Source organism: Lacerta agilis, chromosome 17 (assembly GCF_009819535.1).
Source record: "Lacerta agilis isolate rLacAgi1 chromosome 17, rLacAgi1.pri, whole genome shotgun sequence".
Lineage (NCBI taxonomy): Eukaryota > Metazoa > Chordata > Lepidosauria > Squamata > Lacertidae > Lacerta > Lacerta agilis.
This window is the reverse complement of record NC_046328.1, coordinates 30972438-30991042: the sequence shown is the minus strand read 5'-3', so window position 1 is coordinate 30991042 and position 18605 is coordinate 30972438. Positions and strand designations below refer to the sequence as shown.

Below are 18605 nucleotides of genomic sequence, written 5' to 3'. Positions count from 1 at the left end.
AGCTTCTGAGGTACGAATGTATTAGACGTGTAGACAGTCACGGCTTCCCCAAGGAATTCTGGGAGTCACAGTTTGTTAAGGGTGCTGAGAGTTGTTAGGACTTATTCCCCTTCCAAAAATACAATTGTGGTTTAAAGCAGAGCTTTCCAAACTTTTCACGTTGGTGACCCACTTCTGAGACACATATCGTTTCGCGATGCAGTCATTCAGTTTTACTAGCAAACCGGAGGTTAACTAGCCCCTTTCCAGCCCCAGGAGGAGCGTAGGGAGTGTTCGCACGACACAACTGCACACTGCAGCCGACACACTAATATGTTGTGACACACGGTTTGGAAAGCTCTGGTTTAAACATGGAGTTCCTCGGCTTCCATACGATCAGGGTCAATATGGGAGTAATTGGCCCTGGCAGACTCCCCAGGGTGGGGGAGGACTGTCTTGGAGACACGCAGACCGTCTGAGATTGCCAACTTGCAACATAATGAAAGTGGAAGGACGCTGGGTCCCAGAGCACAACACGGCTGGCACTCTCCGAAGTCACTCCCATAGCTGGAAATATCTGTTTGATAGAATACAATAAACAGACATAGTCTGGACTGAAGAAGACTGAGAAAAAGAACCTGCAGAACTGCAAAGCCCTTGGTGTTTAAGTTCGGACTTCAAAGAGATTCTCATCATGGTGTTTGGATTACGTTGTTTTCTTCTCAATATCTACAATTGTTTTTCTATGCCAAGCCTCATTAAGGAACCCATTTTTTTTAAGTACAGATGGACATCTATTTATAATTAAGTATTTAATTGCAGAGCTCTGCTTAGACTTGAAAGACTTGATAAGGATAAATGGAGAAACAAGATGGCGCTTGTAAATATGACGCAGCACGGAAAAATGAGAAATCCTCCCTTCTTCAAGAGAAGTGGGAAATACTTGTTAGCTGACTTTATAATGACTTGAGATAACAATTTGGGATAACATATAGTGCATCTGTTTACATAATTTCTTCATTATCAGTGAGAGAGAAGGCTTAATGGATGTCTAGGAGCCCCCCCCCTCAGGGCCCGGGGGGACGGACTGTGTGGTCTCCAGAAAAGCGATTGATCGCCTCATGGCTTATATCTGTGGAATACAGTTCATTTACATTGCAATATTGCAAACAGTATGCTCAACAAACAATGTGGAAACTACTGCGTCAACAAATTTTAAGGCTTGAACCACAGCCCGGATTGGAAGACTGGAATGAAGTCAGGAAAAGCTGCGCTAGCAAGTAGACAGTGGAAAATATATATATACAAATAAAGCTGTACTTGATGGGTGAAAGGATTTATGACTTCAGACATGATTCAGAATCACATAGCCATAGATCGGAAGGTGAAAAATATGAAAACAAAAATAACAAAGGAGGACAAAGATATTGGAGATATCCTTCAAGGTCCAGACTATGGGAAGCCCGAAAAAAAGTAATAATTAATAATTTGATTGTAATTTGGTTGGTTTTTTATTTTTGTTTATTGTTTTTAATTGGATTACTGCCCAAAGAAGGGCAGTGCCAAAGAATACTCCAACTACCGCACAATTGCGCTCATCTCACACGCTAGCAAGGTTATGCTTAAAATTCAACATGGCAAGCTTAAGAAGTATGTGGACCGAGAACTCCCAGAAGTGCAAGCTGGATTTCGAAGGGGCAGAGGAACCAGAGACCAAATTGCAAATATGCGCTAGATTATGGAGAAAGCTAGAGAGTTCCACAAAAAATCTACTTCTGCTTCATTGGCTACGCAAAAGCATTTGACTGTGTCGACCACAGCAAACTATGGCAAGTTCTTAAAGAAATGGGAGTGCTGGATCACCTCATTTGTCTCCTGAGAAATCTCTATGTGGGACAAGAAGCTACAGTTAGAACTGGATATGGAACAACTGGTTGGTTCAAAATTGGGAAAGGAGTGTACGACAAGGCTGTATATTGTCTCCCTGCTTATTTAACTTATATGCAGAATTCATCATGCGAAAGGCTGGACTGGATGAATCCCAAACCGGAATTAAGATTGCCGGAAAAAATATCAACAACCTCAGATATGCGGATAATACTACCTTGATGGCAGAAAGTGAGGAGGAATTAAAGAACCTTTTAATGAGGGTGAAAGAGGAGAGCGCAAAATATGGTCTGAAGCTCAACATCAAAAAAACTAAGATCATGGCCACTGGTCCCATCACCTCCTGGCAAATAGAAGGGGAAGAAATGGAGGCAGTGAGAGATTTCACTTTCTTGGGTTCCATGATCACTGCAGATGGTGACAGCAGTCACGAAATTAGAAGACGCCTGCTTCTTGGGAGGAAAGCAATGACAAAACTAGACAGCATCTTAAAAAGCAGAGACATCACCTTGCCGACAAAGGACTGCAAGAAGATCAAACCTATGCATTCTGAAGGAAATCAGCCCTGAGTGCTCTCTGGAAGGACAGATCCTGAAGCTGAGGCTCCAGTACTTTGGCCACCTCATGAGAAGCGAAGACTCCCTGGAAAAGACCCTGATGTTGGGAAACATGGAGGGCACAAGGAGAAGGGGGCGACAGAGGACGAGATGGTTGGACGGTGTTCTCGAAGCTACCAACATGAGTCTGACCATACTGTGGGAGGCAGTGGAAGACAGGAGTGCCTGGCATGCTCTGGTCCATGGGGTCACGAAGAGTCGGACACGACTAGACAACAACAATGATGTGATGGATATGTTAATTGGCTGTTTTTATTGGAAAATTAATAAAAATGATAAAATAAACTAAAATAAAAATGAACAAGGAGTTCCTCTTCTCAGGAAATATGGACGCACGTTAAACAGCCGACATCCTCTACCCTCCCCGCAAACCAATCAGCGAACACGTAGTCTGGAAGTAGGTCCACAGCCACTCCTCCTGGCAACATGTGCCCCAAATTGTTGGTTGTTTCCACATAAAGTAGGCCACACCCCAACCTGGACGAGATAAGGCCACAGCTAAAGGCACCAAAGGGAGAGGGAGATCTCATGTACAGATAGGGAACCCAGATGTTTCACTCAGTTTATGACACTACACACCCAGGAGTGTGGGTGTGTGCAAGAGAGTGGCAGAAGAGTGTGCAAGAGTGTGCAAGAGTGGCAGAATGGTGACCTGCTGTTATTAGGCAGAAGGAAAATTAGCTTTGCCCACAGCAGGAACTATAAATTTCAAGATAACTGTCTGCCAGGAGATTCTTGTCACATCTCCAGACACAGGTCTAAACCACTGAGCCTCTTGGGCTTGCCGAATTGAAGTTTGGCAGTTCGATCCCCCGTGACGGAGTGAGCTCCCATTGCTCTGTCCCAGCTCCTGCCAACATAGCGGTTTGAAAGCATACCAGTGCAAGTAGATAAATAGGTACCACTGTAGAGTTTAGAATCGATTGGGCCGGATCCAGCCACTGGGCCTTAGTTTGCCTACCCATGCTCTACGGCAGGGGTAGGCAACCTTAGGCCCGTGGGCCAGATATGGCCCATTCGCCTTCTCAACCCGTCCCGTGGATGGTCTGGGAATCGGCGTGTTTTTACATGAGTAGAATGTGTCCTTTTATTTAAAATGCATCTCTGGGTTATTTGTGGGGCATAGGAATTCATTCATTTTCTTCTTCAAAATATAGTCCGGCCCCCCACATGGTCTGAGGGACGGTGGACCGACCCACGGCTGAAAAATGTTGCTGACCCCTGCTCTACGGTATGTGGGTGTTTTTTGTTTTTTACAAAATACAACACGCTGGACAGAAATCCCGCACTTGAAGCGTTCTTGCCCCGCCTCCCATTCGCGCATTCCAGTCACTTCAGTTCCATCCCAGGATTTCATCTGTATTTTTATCTCCATAACAGGAAAACCACCACTGCTTGAATTTCCACACTCTAGGCTGCTCTTAAAGGGGCAGACATAGCCAAGCAGTTTGCAAATCCCCATGCAGAATAGAAGGGCCATAAACTCAAGGGCAGAGCATTTCCTATGCATGCAGAGGGTCCCAAACTCAATCCCCAGCATTTCCAGGTGTGGTTGTGGGTCGAAACCCTTGCATGAAGGGCTGCTGCCAGTCAGTGTAGACAACACTGAGTTGGGTCCATGGAGAAGAGCCTTAGCAGAAGACCTTAAGCAACTCAGTGCCTCAGTAACCTTGACAGCAGCCCCTGTTTGGGTTAAAAGCAGGCCCCGGGTCTGAAATAATAATAATAATAATAATAATAATAATAATAATAATAATAATAATAATTTATTATTTATACCCTGCCCATCTGGCTGGGTTTCCCCAGCCACTCTGGGTGGCTTCCAAAAGAATGTTAAAATACAATAATCTATTAAACATTAAAAGCTTCCCTAAACATCAGATGTCTCGTAAAAGTGTGGTAGTTGTTTTTCTCTTTGACATCTGGTGGGAGGGCGTTCCACAGGGCGGGTGCCACTACCGAGAAGGCCCTCTGCCTGGTTCCCTGTAGCTTTGCTTCTCGCAGCGAGGGAACCGCCAGAAGGCCCTTGGAGATGGACCTCAGTGTCCGGGCAGAACGATGGGGGTGGAGACGCTCCTTCAGGTATACTGGACCGAAAAGGTTGAAGAAACCTGGACAAGCATGGGACTCTTAATCTCAGGGTCAGGGGTTCGAGCCCCACATTGGGTGAAGGATTCCTGCATTGCAGGGGGTTGGAATAGATGACCATTGGGGTCCCCTTCCAACTCTACAATGCTATACTCCTATACTTTGTCACCAGGTTTGACATCTGGCTTTACAAGATTTCTTTTGTTGGCCCTCTCCCAGCCTATGATTGTCTTGCACAGTCTCTGGATTAGAGATACAGTCAATTGCCACCTGCATACTGGGGACACTTCACTCCGATATTCCTGATGTCAGATCCCAGCAGGACCCTGCAGGAAAGCTCACATGGTGTCAAACAGTGCCCCCACCCCGTATAGTATGGTCACACTTCCCCCACCCCACCCCCAATCTCTCTCCCATTTCTGGAATCAATTCAAATATTCCCTCTGAGAGCCAGTGTGGTGTAGTGGTTAAGAGTGGTAGACTCATAATCTGGGGAACCGGGTTCGCGTCTCCACTCTTCCACATGCAGCTGTGCTGGGTGACCTTGGGGTAGTCACACTTCTTTGAAGTCTCTCAGCCCCACACACCTCACAGAGTGTTTGTTGTGGGGGAGGAAGGGAAAGGAGATAGTCAGCCGCTTTGAGACTCCTTCTGGTAGTGATAAAGCGGGATATCAAATCCAAACTCTTCTCCTCCTCCTCCTCCTCCTCCTCCTCCAAGCATGCCTGGAGAAGCTGAACCGGTTCTAATCATTTTGCACCTTGCCCACTCACAAACGGGGAAATTCCCCAGGAAGAGGGATGATCTATTTAATTGGAACTATGGGGAAATAGGGGCCTCCCCACAACTCTCTAAACAAACTACAGTTCCCAGAATTCTTTGGAGGAACACAAACAGTGACTGTCTAGTGCAGGGGTCAGCAACCTTTTTCAGCCGTGGGCTGGTCCACCATCCCTCAGACTTTGTGGAGGGCCAGACTGTATTTTGAAGGGGGGGGGGATGAACAAATTCCTATGCCCCACAAATAACCCAGAGATGCATTTTAAATAAAAGGACACATTCTACACATGTTAAAACACGCTGATTCCCAGACCGCCCGCAGGCCAGATTTAGAAGGCGATTGGGCCACCTCCGGCCCCTGGGCCTTAGGTTGCCTACCCCAGGTCTAGGGCTTTGAACGACCCTCCCGTCCGCAGTAGGAAACTGCAGTGAACCTCCTATAAATCACACCGCATGTACATATAGCAGTGGGGACTCTCCCACTCTCCAAATCTCTTCTTTTCCATGAAAGGCTCCAGCCTACACCTACTGTAACTAAGCCTAACGCTATGAAATCGAAATAATCCACCTAAGGCTCCTTCCCACTCCTTTCCCTCAAATGTTCTCTCTTCTGCTGCGATTTTTTGACTGTAAACATCTAGGGGGGCAGAGACCTCCCGCCTCCTACTGATGAACTGACAAGCATGTTAAAGGAAGGCGAATAATAATAATAGTAATAATAATAGGGCAGGGGTCCTTTAAGCAGCTGGATTTCACCAGAGAAGCCGGCATAATAATTAATTACAAGGCACCGGAGCCCTGTCACCTTTGGAATATGGCCACAAATATTTAAACCTTTAAATATTTAAAGGTAGAAGGTGAGGTGGGGGAGAGAGAGTTGAGATTAGTTTTAAGACAGACAGCTCATAAAAGAGTTGGTGTCAGGAAGCGAAGTGGGGACGGTAAGGAAGCAGAACCACGCATCCACCATCTCCCCAGCATGAAGAATATAAGATAAAAATAATAAAGAGACCCGCTTACCCAGCAAGACGAGAGTCGGTGTCTTCTTGTCTTTCCAGCAGCCACCAGGAAGCAGCCGGTAAAGATTTTGCAGCCACACTTCCATCCACAGCCAGCCCAAGACGAGCTGATCATATGATTTGCGATCACATGACACCTGTGTTGCGGGAGGGGGGCGGGTTTCGCTCTGCCGGCACCGGGCATCATCAGCCGAGCAATTAACCCCACGGGAGCAGAAAGAAGAAGGGGCTCGTTTACTTCGGAGCAAGCGTGCTGCCTAGGATCGAGGGAGACAGTTGCGCTTGCTTCGGAGCAAAAAAGATGCCGTAGGGTCGGATCCGCCCTGGGCTTAAAACAAGGAAATATCTCCCGGCGTGGGAAGGTTTCGCTTCCTCTCTCCCCAATCGATCTGTTGGGTTGCAAAAGGTTTCAGTGCAGCAGAGACTCCCGTTGTCACTCACCCTCTGGAATTAATAGTGATTCATAATAATTGATAAATCGTGATCAGTCATCTGCTGTCCTAGCCTCCATTAGCAACATCCTCCCTTGTTGTTGTTGTTCAGTCGTTCAGCCGTGTCCGACTCTTCGTGACCCCATGGACCAGAGCACGCCAGGCACGCCTATCCTTCACTGCCTCCCGCAGTTTGGCCAAACTCATGTTAGTAGCTTCGAGAATACTGTTCAACCATCTCATCCTCTGTCGTCCCCTTCTCCTTCCCCCATCCTCCCCTACCCCCCCCCCCCAAAAAAAAATAAGCCTGAAGAAGTGTTTAATAATAATAATAATAATAATTTTATAATTTGTAACGCCACCCATCTGACTGGGTCGCCCCAGCCACTCTTTGACAGCTTCCATCATATACAGAAACGTCATTTCTAAAACTACAGCTCGCTGTCTCCATGGTGAGTATAATATGGGTAGATCTACTACTAGATCACTGCCTTGTGGTGGCGAAGGGGCTTGAATAACTCAGGGAAGCTATGAGCTATGCCATGCAGGGCCACCCAAGATGGACAGGTCATAGCGGAGAGTTTAGACTAAATGTGATCCACCTGGAGGAGGAACTGGCAAGCCACTCCAGTATCCCTGCCAAGAAAACTCCATGGACAAAGACAACAGGCATATAAAAGTTATGACGCTGGAAGATGAGCCCCTCAGGTCGGAAGGCGTCCAACATGCTACTGAGGAAGAGCGGAGGACAAGTACAAGTAGATTCAGAGCTGATGAAGCGGCTGGGCCAAAGCTGAAAGGTCGCTCAGTTGCGGATATGCCTGGAAGCGAAAGGAAAGTCCAATGCTGTAAAGAAAAATATTGCATAGGAACCTGGAATGTAAGAACCATGAACCTTGGTAAGCTGGATGTGGTCAAAAATGAGATGGCAAGAATAAACATTGACATCCTAGGCATCAGTGAACTAAAATGGACGGGAATGGGCGAATTCAGTTCGGATGACTATCATATCTACTACTGTGGGCAGGAATATCGTAAAAGAAATGGAGTGGCCCTCATAGTCAACAAAAGAGTGGCGAAAGCTGTACTGGGATGCAATCTCAAAAATGATAGAATGATCTCGATACGAATCCAAGGCAGACCTTTTAACATCACAGTAATCCAAGTTTATGCACCAACTACCGGTGCTGAAGAAACTGAAATTGACCAATTCTATGAAGACTTACAACACCTTGTAGAAATGACACCAAAGAAGGATGTTCTTCTCATTATAGGGGATTGGAATGTTAAAGTAGGGAGTCAAGAGAAAAAAGGAACAACTGGCAAGTTTGGCCTTGGAGTTCAAAACAAGCAGGGCAAAGGCTAATAGAGTTCTGTCAAGAGAACAAGCTGGTCATCACAAACACTCTTTTCCAACAACACAAGAGACGACTCTACACATGGACATCACCAGATGGGCAACATCGAAATCAGATTGATTATATTCTCTGCAGCCAAAGATGGAGAAGCTCTATACACTCAGCAAAAACAAGACCTGGAGCTGACTATGGCTCAGACCATCAGCTTCTTATAGCAAAATTCCAGCTTAAAATGAAGAAAGTAGGAAAAACCACAGGGCCAGTAAGATACAATCTAAATCAAATCCCTTATGAATACACAGTTGAAGTGAAGAACAGGTTTAAGGATTTAGATTTGGTGGATAGAGTACCTGAAGAACTGTGGATGGAGGCTCGTAACATTATACAGGAGGCAGCAACAAAAACCATCCCAATGAAAAAGAAATGCAAGAAAGCAAAGTGGCTGTCCAATGAGGCCTTATAAATAGTGGGGGAGAAAAGGCAAGCAAAATGCAAGGGAGATTGTGAAAGATACAGGAAACTGAATGCAGATTTCCAAAAAATAGCAAGGAGAGACAAGAGGGTCTTCTTAAACGAGCAATGCAAAGAAATAGAGGAAAACAACAGAATGGGAAAAACCAGAGATCTGTTCAAGAAAATTGGAGATATGAAAGGAACATTTCGTCCAAAGATTACCACAATAAAGGACAAAAGTGGGAAGGACCTAACAGAAGCAGAAGACATCAAGAAGAGGTGGCAAGAATACACAGAGGAATTATACCAAAAAGATATGGAGGTCTCATACACCCTAGGTAGTGTGGTTGCTGACCTTGAGCCAGACATCCTGGAGAGTGAAGTCAAATGGGCCTTAGAAAGCACTGCTAATAACAAGGCCAGTGGAAGTGATGATATTCCAGCTGAATTATTTAAAATTTTAAAGGATGATGCTGTTAAGGTGCTACACTCAATATGCCAGCAAGTTTGGAAAACTCAGCAGTGGCCAGAGGACTGGAGAAGATCAGCCTACATCCCAATCCCAAAGAAGGGCAGTGCCAAAGAATGCTCCAACTACCGCACAATTGCACTCATTTCACACGCTAGCAAGGTTATGCTTAAAATTCTGCAAGGCAGACTTAAGCAGTATGTGGACCGAGAACTCCCAGAAGTGCAAGCTGGATTTCGAAGGGGCAGAGGAACCAGAGACCAAATTGCAAACATGTGCTGGATTATGGAGAAAGCTAGAGAGTTCCACAAAAACATCTACTTCTGCTTCATTGACTACGCAAAAGCATTTGACTGTGTCGACCACAGCAAACTATGGCAAGTTCTTAAATAAATGGGAGTGCCAGATCACCTCATTTGTCTCCTGAGAAATCTCTATGTGGGACAAGAAGCTACAGTTAGAACTGGATATGGAACAACTGGTTGGTTCAAAATTGGGAAAGGAGTACGACAAGGCTGTATATTGTCTCCCTGCTTATTTAACTTACATGCAGAATTCATCATGTGAAAGGCTGGACTGGATCCCAAGCCGTAATTAAGATTGCCGGAAGAAATATCAACAACCTCAGATATGCTGATGACACAACCTTGATGGTAGAAAGTGAGGAGGAATTAAAGAACCTTTTAATGAGGGTGAAAGAGGAGAGCGCAAAATATGGTCTGAAGCTCAACATCAAAAAAACTAAGATAATGGCCACTGGTCCCATCACCTCCTGGCAAATAGAAGGGGAAGAAATGGAGGCAGTGAGAGATTTCACTTTCTTGGGTTCCATGATCACTGCAGATGGTGACAGCAGTCACGAAATTAGAAGACGCCTGCTTCTTGGGAGGAAAGCAATGACAAACCTAGACAGCATCTTAAAAAGCAAAGACATCACCTTGCCGACAAAGGTCCGTATAGTTAAAGCTATGGTTTTCCCAGTAGTAATGTACGGAAGTGAGAGCTGGACCATAAAGAAGGCTGGTCGCCGTAGAATTGATGCTTTTGAATTATGGTGCTGGAGGAGACTCTTGAGAGTCTCATGGACTGCAAAATGATCAAACTTATCCATCCTTAAAGAAATCAGCCCTGCGTGCTCCCTGGAAGGACAGATCCTGAAGTTGAGGCTCCAATACTTTGGCCACCTCATGAGAAGAGAAGACTCCCTAGAAAAGACCCTGGTGTTGGGAAAGATGGAGGGCACAAGGAGAAGGGGACGACAGAGGATGAGATGGTTGGACAATGTTCTCGAAGCGACTGGCATGTGTTTGGCCAAACTGCAGGAGGCAGTGGAGGATAGGGGTGCCTGGCGTGCTCTGGTCCATGGGGTCATGAAAAGTTGGACACGACTGAACGACTGAACAACTACTACTACTACTACTACGCCATACATTTAATCAAAGCATGTTTAAAACACTTGACACGCCTCCCCCCAAAAAAGAATCCTAGGAACTGTAGTTTAAGGATGCTGGGAATGGTAGCAGTGTGTGTGTGTGTGTGTGTGTGAACTACAGTTCCCAGCATTCTGTGGTGCAAGTAATGTGTTCGAAATGCGCTGTTTGATGTGGCTTAAATGCATTTGCACCTCCCTGTCTCCCGGTTAAAGCAAGGGGTCCACATGATGTCCTCTCCATCTCTGTGTGGTTCTGGATGTCTTGCACCCTTTTAATATGGAGTTTTTCACTTCTGGCCATTTTGGACTTTCAAAGGATTGGCGGGTAGGTAGGGAGCGTGGGTGTAGCCGGGGGCACGGGGGCTGTTGCCTCCCCCAAAAAAGTAAATAAATAAATAAAAATAGTTATCTAAAAGAAAAAATAATCAGAATGTTCAAAGAGGCAGCTCTTGGATGGGGAGGACCTTGCAAAGATGCCCCTGAATTTAATTGAGAGACCAGGCATTTGCAAATCCACATTTTGCTCCGGTGAGGACGAACCCTTTAGATAATGCCAATAAATACATTATTTCGATTCTTTTATGTAGAACTTCCCTTCTCCTTCTCCCCACGCCTCCCCTCTAAAGTAGGTTTTGAAATCTACCGTACTTGCCTGCACTTTTTAAAATCTACTTGACCATCTGCCAAGGATACCAAAGTCATGAGTAAATTAATAAATGCATAAATGCCTTATCATCTCTCTTAGACGTAGGCGGCCCAGGGGTCCTCAAACTTTTTCAGCAGGGGTGCGGGTCCACTGTCCCTCAGAGCTTGTGGGGGGCCGGACTATATTTTTTGGGGGGAAGTGAACGAGGGACGATGAGCGGTGCGCAAAAGGGCTCCAGAGAGGGGCTGGCACCAACAAAGCCCACCCCCCCTTCCTCCTCTAGGCGGGGCAGGGAGAAGCCTGGAGGAGGGAGGGAGGAGGTGCCAGCGCCGTGTGAGGGAGAGGGAGGGAGAAGGAAAGAATGTGCGCTTGTGATCCACACGGTGATTCCCGAACCATCTGCAGGCCGGATTTAGAAGGCAATTGGGCCTGATCCGGCCTACGGGCCTTAGTTTGCTGGCCCATGGTTTAAGGCCTTCAGGGAAACGCTTCCCTCTCATCAGACTTGCTCTCCACCATTTTTAATTTTAAAAGCACATAAAGTTATCATAAACTGGGATTGCAATCCTGACAAGCCAGATGTGGCATTGTGATTCAAATGGGGAACATGGAAGGCAGCCACAAATCTCATAGGCAATCAACCTAACCTCCCTCGCAGGCTCCTTGTGAGGATAAAGTTGTAATACGCATGTGATAAAATTGAAACGGGGTAAAATTGAATACAGCTTGGGCGCTGCATTCTCTTCTGGGGTCCACATATTGTAGCCTTTTTACATGGCTGACCATTTCCGTTAACCTTGGGGTTCACGTTGCACCACGAGTTGAGGGAGAGAGAGAGTCAAAACGACACTGATATGATTTAGAGAAAGAAGAATTTTATTCTGACTGCCTAGGACAGCAGAAGGCATCCGCGTGATAATTCACAGCGAAATACAACAGGCGAAAAGATACATACAGCTTTTATCCTGTTCAGAATCCCTCTCATTATGAATTCATGAGTTCATGCACGTTACACCATTAGTAATATCAAAGCAAAAGGTCACTTTGACCTCGAGTTCCTGGTGCTTGCCTGTCTTCATGTGCCAGGCCACCTATTTAATGACTCATCTTGTCTCTCTGGCCAGAACAGCCCTGAGTTCATTACTGGGTGAAAGTCAAAGCTTTTCACCCTTAAGGTATGGGTCAGTCTGCCCTTTGGCTGGCTCTTATAATTAAATCTTTTTTTCCTTTCCCTCTAATTGGTAGGATCACCCATCAAAGGATTATCCAATCCCCTTCACATCTCTGGCCAATTTCTGTACCTAGGGGCTTTCTGACCTACAGCTTCCCATTGATTAATAATATGCCAGCAAACAAAGGTATGCACTAAGAACATGTTTCTCAAAAGGAGCTTACAGAGAAAACTGAATATTAAATGGCCAGAAAATTATATGAAGCAAACAGGCAAAACCTAAACATCAAATAAACTTACAGAAAAACTGAACATTATACCAATAACATAAAAAATACAAAAGCCAGAAAATAATATCAAATAAATGGGGCTAAAGTTTACAGTGTACTTAGGTTTGCGCTAAGCACAAAGAGAGCTTTCAGAAAATAAAAGACTATCTTAAAGAAAAAGAACTTAGAGAAAAAGGTAAAAGGGGGAACTTACATCAATATAGAATCATAGAATAGAATCATAGGGTTGGAAGAGACCACAAGGGCCATCCAGTCCAACCCTCTGCCAAGCAGGAAACACCATCAAAGTATGCCTGACAAATGGCTGTCAAGCCTCTGCTTAAAGACCTCCAACCAAGGAGTTTCTCCTTGGTAGCAATTCCACTGCCGGACAGCTCTAAAGCCAGCCATATGAATATCAATTAAAATACTTCCAGCTCAGACTGAGAACTAAATATTATTTAAATATCTTTCAGAAGAAAACCTACCTGTATTCAGGAAGAAGCTTTCCCCTCTAAATAAGGGAAGATTTTCAGCCCAGAACATCCAGCTTAAAACCCAGAATGAAGAAATCCCTTTCTCTGTCTAGGAAGGCAACAGACTGTCTGTGCAGCTTAAGCCACTATAGGGAAAAACTCTCTCTCAAAAGGGAAAGTAGCTTCTGTGCCAGGACTAATTGGAGCTTTTTAATTGGAATTCTGTGCCAGGACTTCTTGGGTCACGATGACCCTCTCACCAGGACTTCGGAGCCTTTTAATTGGAATGGGCTTTTCATGCCAGAAAGTTTAAAGCCAGCTTGGGTCAAGATGACTCTTTCATGCTATGCAGAATAAGGGGCCTCTCTTAGGTGCTCACTCTAATACACAGCATGTAGAATATTGATACAGAAGGAAAAAAACTCCTATAGGCCTCACAAGCTATAATATCAGATTATAAAACTGAATTAAAAGACTAGACAATAAAACTAGAGAATTGAATTCTCTCCCTTCAATATGACTGGGGCGAGAGCGGCCAGAGGCAAAAGGGAGCAGGACTGTTATGGGGTTGCATCAGCGTTGGTCCTGCTCAGAGTAGACTCACTGAAATTGTTGTAAGAATTTCAAGGTCTCATATATATATATATATATATATATATATATATATATATATATATATATGATTTTCCAAGCAAACAGGCCACATGTCTGAGGCCTCACACCATTTTGACTCTCAAAATGAGCAAATGTTTACCAAATGGGTCTCTGCAAGGAAGGAGGGGTGAGGGATTTAATTGTACCAGGAATTAAAGAAGATTACCATCTCAAAGGAATGGCCAGGCTACTGACAAGAGGCATCAGATAATGCCTTTTTGTGTGGTGTGCAGGTGTGATGCATCTGGGTGATGAGCTTGGGTTACACCTCTTCTGTGATTGATGTTTCTGGGGGTGGGCTAAACTCCAGGAGGGATTTTGAAATGTCTTTATAAGAGCATGGTTGCATTGTTCTGGGTCTTTTCCCCTGAAAATCACCGCTGTTGCAACAGCTTCAATAAAGATCAATGCTTTGCTTCTCAATCTTCTCTGGTTGGCCTCTGTTTTTTACTCCTACCAATGGAGAACCTGCAAAGGACTTTGCAAGGGCTCTTGTGTACCCCATAAGGGAATAAGGACAGATTTTTTTCTTATTACAAAACCAATGGGCACAGTGGACTCGGGCCCAATATCTTCAACAGGCCTACTCTGAGCAGGAATGAGTTGGAAACAGCCCCTCTATCTTTGCATAGCAGGCTGGTTTCTACACAGACTCCCTTCACCCACAAAACAAGTCAAGAGCTCCAGAACACATTCCAGACCTTCCAAGTGTCCCTATTTCCCAGGGACAGCCCCGGATTTACGGAAGCCGTCCTGGTTTCTGATTTGATCCCGGAATGTCCCTCTGCCCATGGGCAAGTTGTGTATATTGTTATAAATAAACGGCAGGATTTTGATTACAGTGGTACCTTGGTTCTCGAACGTGATCTGTTCCGGAAGTCCTGGAACCGTTCAAAAACCAAGGCACGGCTTCTGATTGGCTGCAGGAGCTTCCTGCACTCAAGCGGAAGTTGTGTCGGACCTTCAGCTTCCGAAAAACGTTCGCAAACCAGAACACTTACTTCCAGGTTTGCGGCGTTCAGGAGCCAATTTGTCCGGGAGCCAAGCTGTTCAAGAACCAAGGTACCACTGTATTTGGGGTGGGAAAAGAGAAATACAAGCCACAGAGGAATCCCTGAGCTAGCCTAGGACATTAAGAAACAATACCCGGGTCACTGGGGGGGCATTGGCAATGCAAGAGAACTGTCCTTCGCCCTCCCTGCCCTGAGGTGAGAACAGAGACGGGGGATTTGGAAGGTTGCAGTGGTAAATGTGCGTGAGGTGTTCTTAGCAAGGTGTGCTGTGAAGAAGAAGAAAGACTGGCATCCATCTTGGGCAGGCCGGCTGAAGGCAGACTGGGAGAAATGCCTTGAACTGGTTGTGCAGTAAAATCCCGACTCCCTCCATGCAGACTGAAGGTGTAAATAGGACAATAAGTCATACCGTAGTTCTTGAAGCTACAGCAGTCTCGGCCGCATCTTGATTCTCAAGGGAACACAGACCCTCCCTCTGACAGAAAGTGCAGTTTCTGAAAACGGAATGGTGTCTCCTGGAACAGGGTGCAGCTGGCTGAAATAGAGACCATTCCACACTGGAACATTTTTTTCCGTACCAAGCGAGGCTAAAAAGCCAAGTGATTAAAAGAGGTGTGTCGTAAGACCATTAAGAAGGCAAAACACAAAGAAAGAATTGCTAAACGCAAGAATTACAAAACTCCAAGAAAGAAAGGAAAGCAAGATCTGCTCACTGGGGCAGTGACTAAATTGCTGATTATCTGGTGAGCATAAACAAAAAATCAGATTCAACTTCCTGCCCCAAGGTGCTTACAGTCTAAATAGTACATTGCAGGAGATGTCAAGCACAAGGCTTTTTTATTAGTGTTGTTAAATGCTGCTGTGATCGAACCTTTTTTTTTTTTTTTTTTTTTGATGAAAAGGCTTTTAATCGATTCATGTCTGAATCCAACATATATAAAAACATAATGAAACGTTAATCATTTTAAAACTTCCCTATACAGGGCTGCCTTCAGATGTCTTCTAAAGGCTGGGGGCGGGGGTCACATAACATCATAACCTCCCACATTTCTCGGATGAAAATAGGAACATCCTAAGGAAAAGCGGGACACTCTGGGCTCCGGTCATAAACAGGACAGCTTCTGTAAATCCGGGACTGCCTCTGGAAAATAGGGACACTGGGAGGGTCTGGTTAAGAAGCTGAATGTTGGAAGATTCAGAGCAGATGAAACCATTTGCTGGAAACCACAAGCGCGGAGCGTGCTCTTGCGCTCAGCTCCAGCTCACATGGCCTCCTCCCATAGGCGTCTGGTTGGCCACTGTGAGAACAGGATCCGGAAATAGATGATCTAGTGGGGTGATCCAGCAGGGCTCTTGCAGATCAAGGCTGGTCAGGAAAGTGGTCACACAGCGGACCGCTGAAATTTAAGGCACCAAAGTCTGCCACTTCTCTTCTGATGTACTTAAACAGTCTGAATTCATAGGCACTTAATTGAGTGTACACTTTGCCTATTAAAACAGGGAGGATATTAAATATTCAGGAAAAGCAGAAGCCCAATGTAACTTCGTTTATTCCACAGCTCACTCCATATTAAAACAAGAACACACTCTGAAAGCCAACCCGAACTGCCAGTTGGCAGTTGACAGTTGATAGACCTTGCCATTGGAACTTTCATCCACCTACGCTCTGTGATTGGTTAGAATCATAACGTGTTAAACCCAATACATAACACTCCTCCCCCCAACTTCCTAACAAAAGGAACAAACATAGTCATCCAAGTGTGCTGGCCTTTTCCGCTCCCGCTGGGACCGTCGTGGTTCCTGTGCCTGAATGGGTGACCCAGGAGGTTCCTCCGGTACCTGCGGTCTAAGTGGGGAGGCCAGCTCTGAAGGGGTCATGGCCAATGGCACCATTGAGGACTCCGGCCTGAAGTCACCTTGCTGGGGTAACTCGGTCACCGGCAACCCATCTGGTTCCCACCCTGGCCTGGGCACAGATTCTCCCAAAGTACCCATTTCTCTGTACTCTGGTTCCGCTTGAAGTTCCCTGTTCAGCGGTGTCCTGGTTCTGATCTGGTCAAGGTGTCTCTTCCAAACCAGACCCCCCTCCAACCCTACCTCATAGGAGACCGGACCTGTACAGCGGACAATGGTACCGGGGACCCAACCCTGTCCAGGCCCATAGTTCCGGACGTACACAGTGTCCCCCGGGAAGAACCCTCTAGGAGCCCCCCGCACCACAGTCGATGGCCGTTGCTCAAGAGCCCGGTCGGGGTGCATACGATCAAGGAGGGTAGTGAGCCTCCTTCCCATAAGCAACTCCGCTGGGCTCCGGCCGGTCACTGCGCTTGGAGTGGTGTGTTGGGCTAATAAGAACTCCGCTAACCGGAGAGTCCAGTCACCATGCACTATGCGCCTAAGTGCGTCTTTGGTAGTACGGACCATGCGTTCAGCTTGGCCATTAGTGGCTGGGTGAAAAGGAGCGGAACGAATGTGGCGGATTCCATTCTTTGTTACAAATTCTTTGAATTCCGCCGAAGTAAAAGCAGTCCCATTATCACTCACCAGTGTGTCTGGCAAGCCATGTGTTGCAAATAGCTTCCTAAGCGCATTTATAGTTGCTCTCGTGGACACGGTTGAGGTCGGCACCACCTCTAGCCACTTGGACTGAGAGTCGACCACTATTAGGAAGAGTTGGCCCTGAAAAGGCCCCGCGAAGTCCACGTGCACCCGGGACCATGGGGACTGTGTGGACTCCCAGGACTGTACTGGAGCCTTGGGTGGATCCGGCCGGGAGACCTGGCAGGGCTCGCAACGTTTCACCCAACCCTCTATTTCCGCATCTATGCCTGGCCACCACACATAGCTACGGGCCAATGCCTTCATCCGGACAATTCCCGGGTGAGACACATGCAGCCCTTCTAAGACTTTTTTTCTTAACGGGGTGGGGACTATAACACGGCTACCCCATAACACGCATCCTCGGTGAGTAGACAGCTCGTCTTTGCGGGCTGTGTAACATGAAAATTCTGGACCCGGCTTCCCGGGCCACCCCCTCCCCACCCAGTCCGAGACACGGGCCAATAGTCTGTCCTTCGCGGTTGCGGCGGCAATGTCCTTCACATGCAGGGGCTGGTCAGGTAAGTCTTCCAGCCGCAGGATCTGGTGGGCAGGAGCAGGGTCAGGGCCGCTCTCCGGCAGTGGCAAGCGGCTGAGCGCGTCTGCATGACCCATGGCTTTCCCAGGTCGGTGCTGTAGTGAGTATTGGTACCCGGCCAGGAAAATGGACCAGCGCAATACTCGTGGCGAAAGCATCTGGGGTGTCTGGCGGTCGGGCGCAAAGAGTCCCAGGAGTGGCTTGTGGTCTGTAATGATTGTGAAAGGCCGACCATAAAGGAAGTCATGAAACTTTTTGACTCCTTTAACTATTGCCAAACCCTCCTTGTCGATCTGGGAGTAGTTGCGCTCTGCCGACGTGAGAGTTTGGGAGAAGTAAGCTACTGGAACTTCCCTCCCATCTGGGAGCTGGTGGCCCAGTACTGCGCCCACTCCATAAGGGGAAGCATCGCAAGCCAACACCACCGGAAGCTTTTCGTCGAAGTGTGCCAACACTGAGTTGGACACAAGCAAGTCTTTGACCCCTCGGAAAGCCTTTGCCTGTCGAGGGCCCCAGACCCATGGTGCTTTTTTGTCCAGGAGCCTGTGCAAAGGCTCAGCTACGGCTGCCTTGTGTGGCAGGAATGCATGATAAAAATTAAGAAGTCCCAAGAAGGCTTGTAACTCTGCCTTGTTCTTTGGGTCTGGGGCATCGCAAATGGCGCGCACTTTGTCCTCTGCTGGATGCAGGCCGTCCGCGTCAACCCGGAACCCCAGGAAATCCACAC

The 18605-nt window shown here is 46.6% G+C and overlaps 1 protein-coding gene across 1 annotated transcript in view; it reads right to left on the bottom strand.

Annotated features, from left to right (window-relative positions):
* GBA (glucosylceramidase beta) overlaps positions 1-6429 on the bottom strand; it is a 29434-nt gene extending 23005 nt beyond the window's left edge. Inside the window, exon 1 of the mRNA XM_033135860.1 lies at positions 6372-6429. The gene's annotated coding sequence lies outside the window, so the exon portion shown is untranslated. The remainder of the gene's footprint in view (positions 1-6371) is intronic.
* Positions 6430-18605: the final 12176 nt, after the last annotated feature.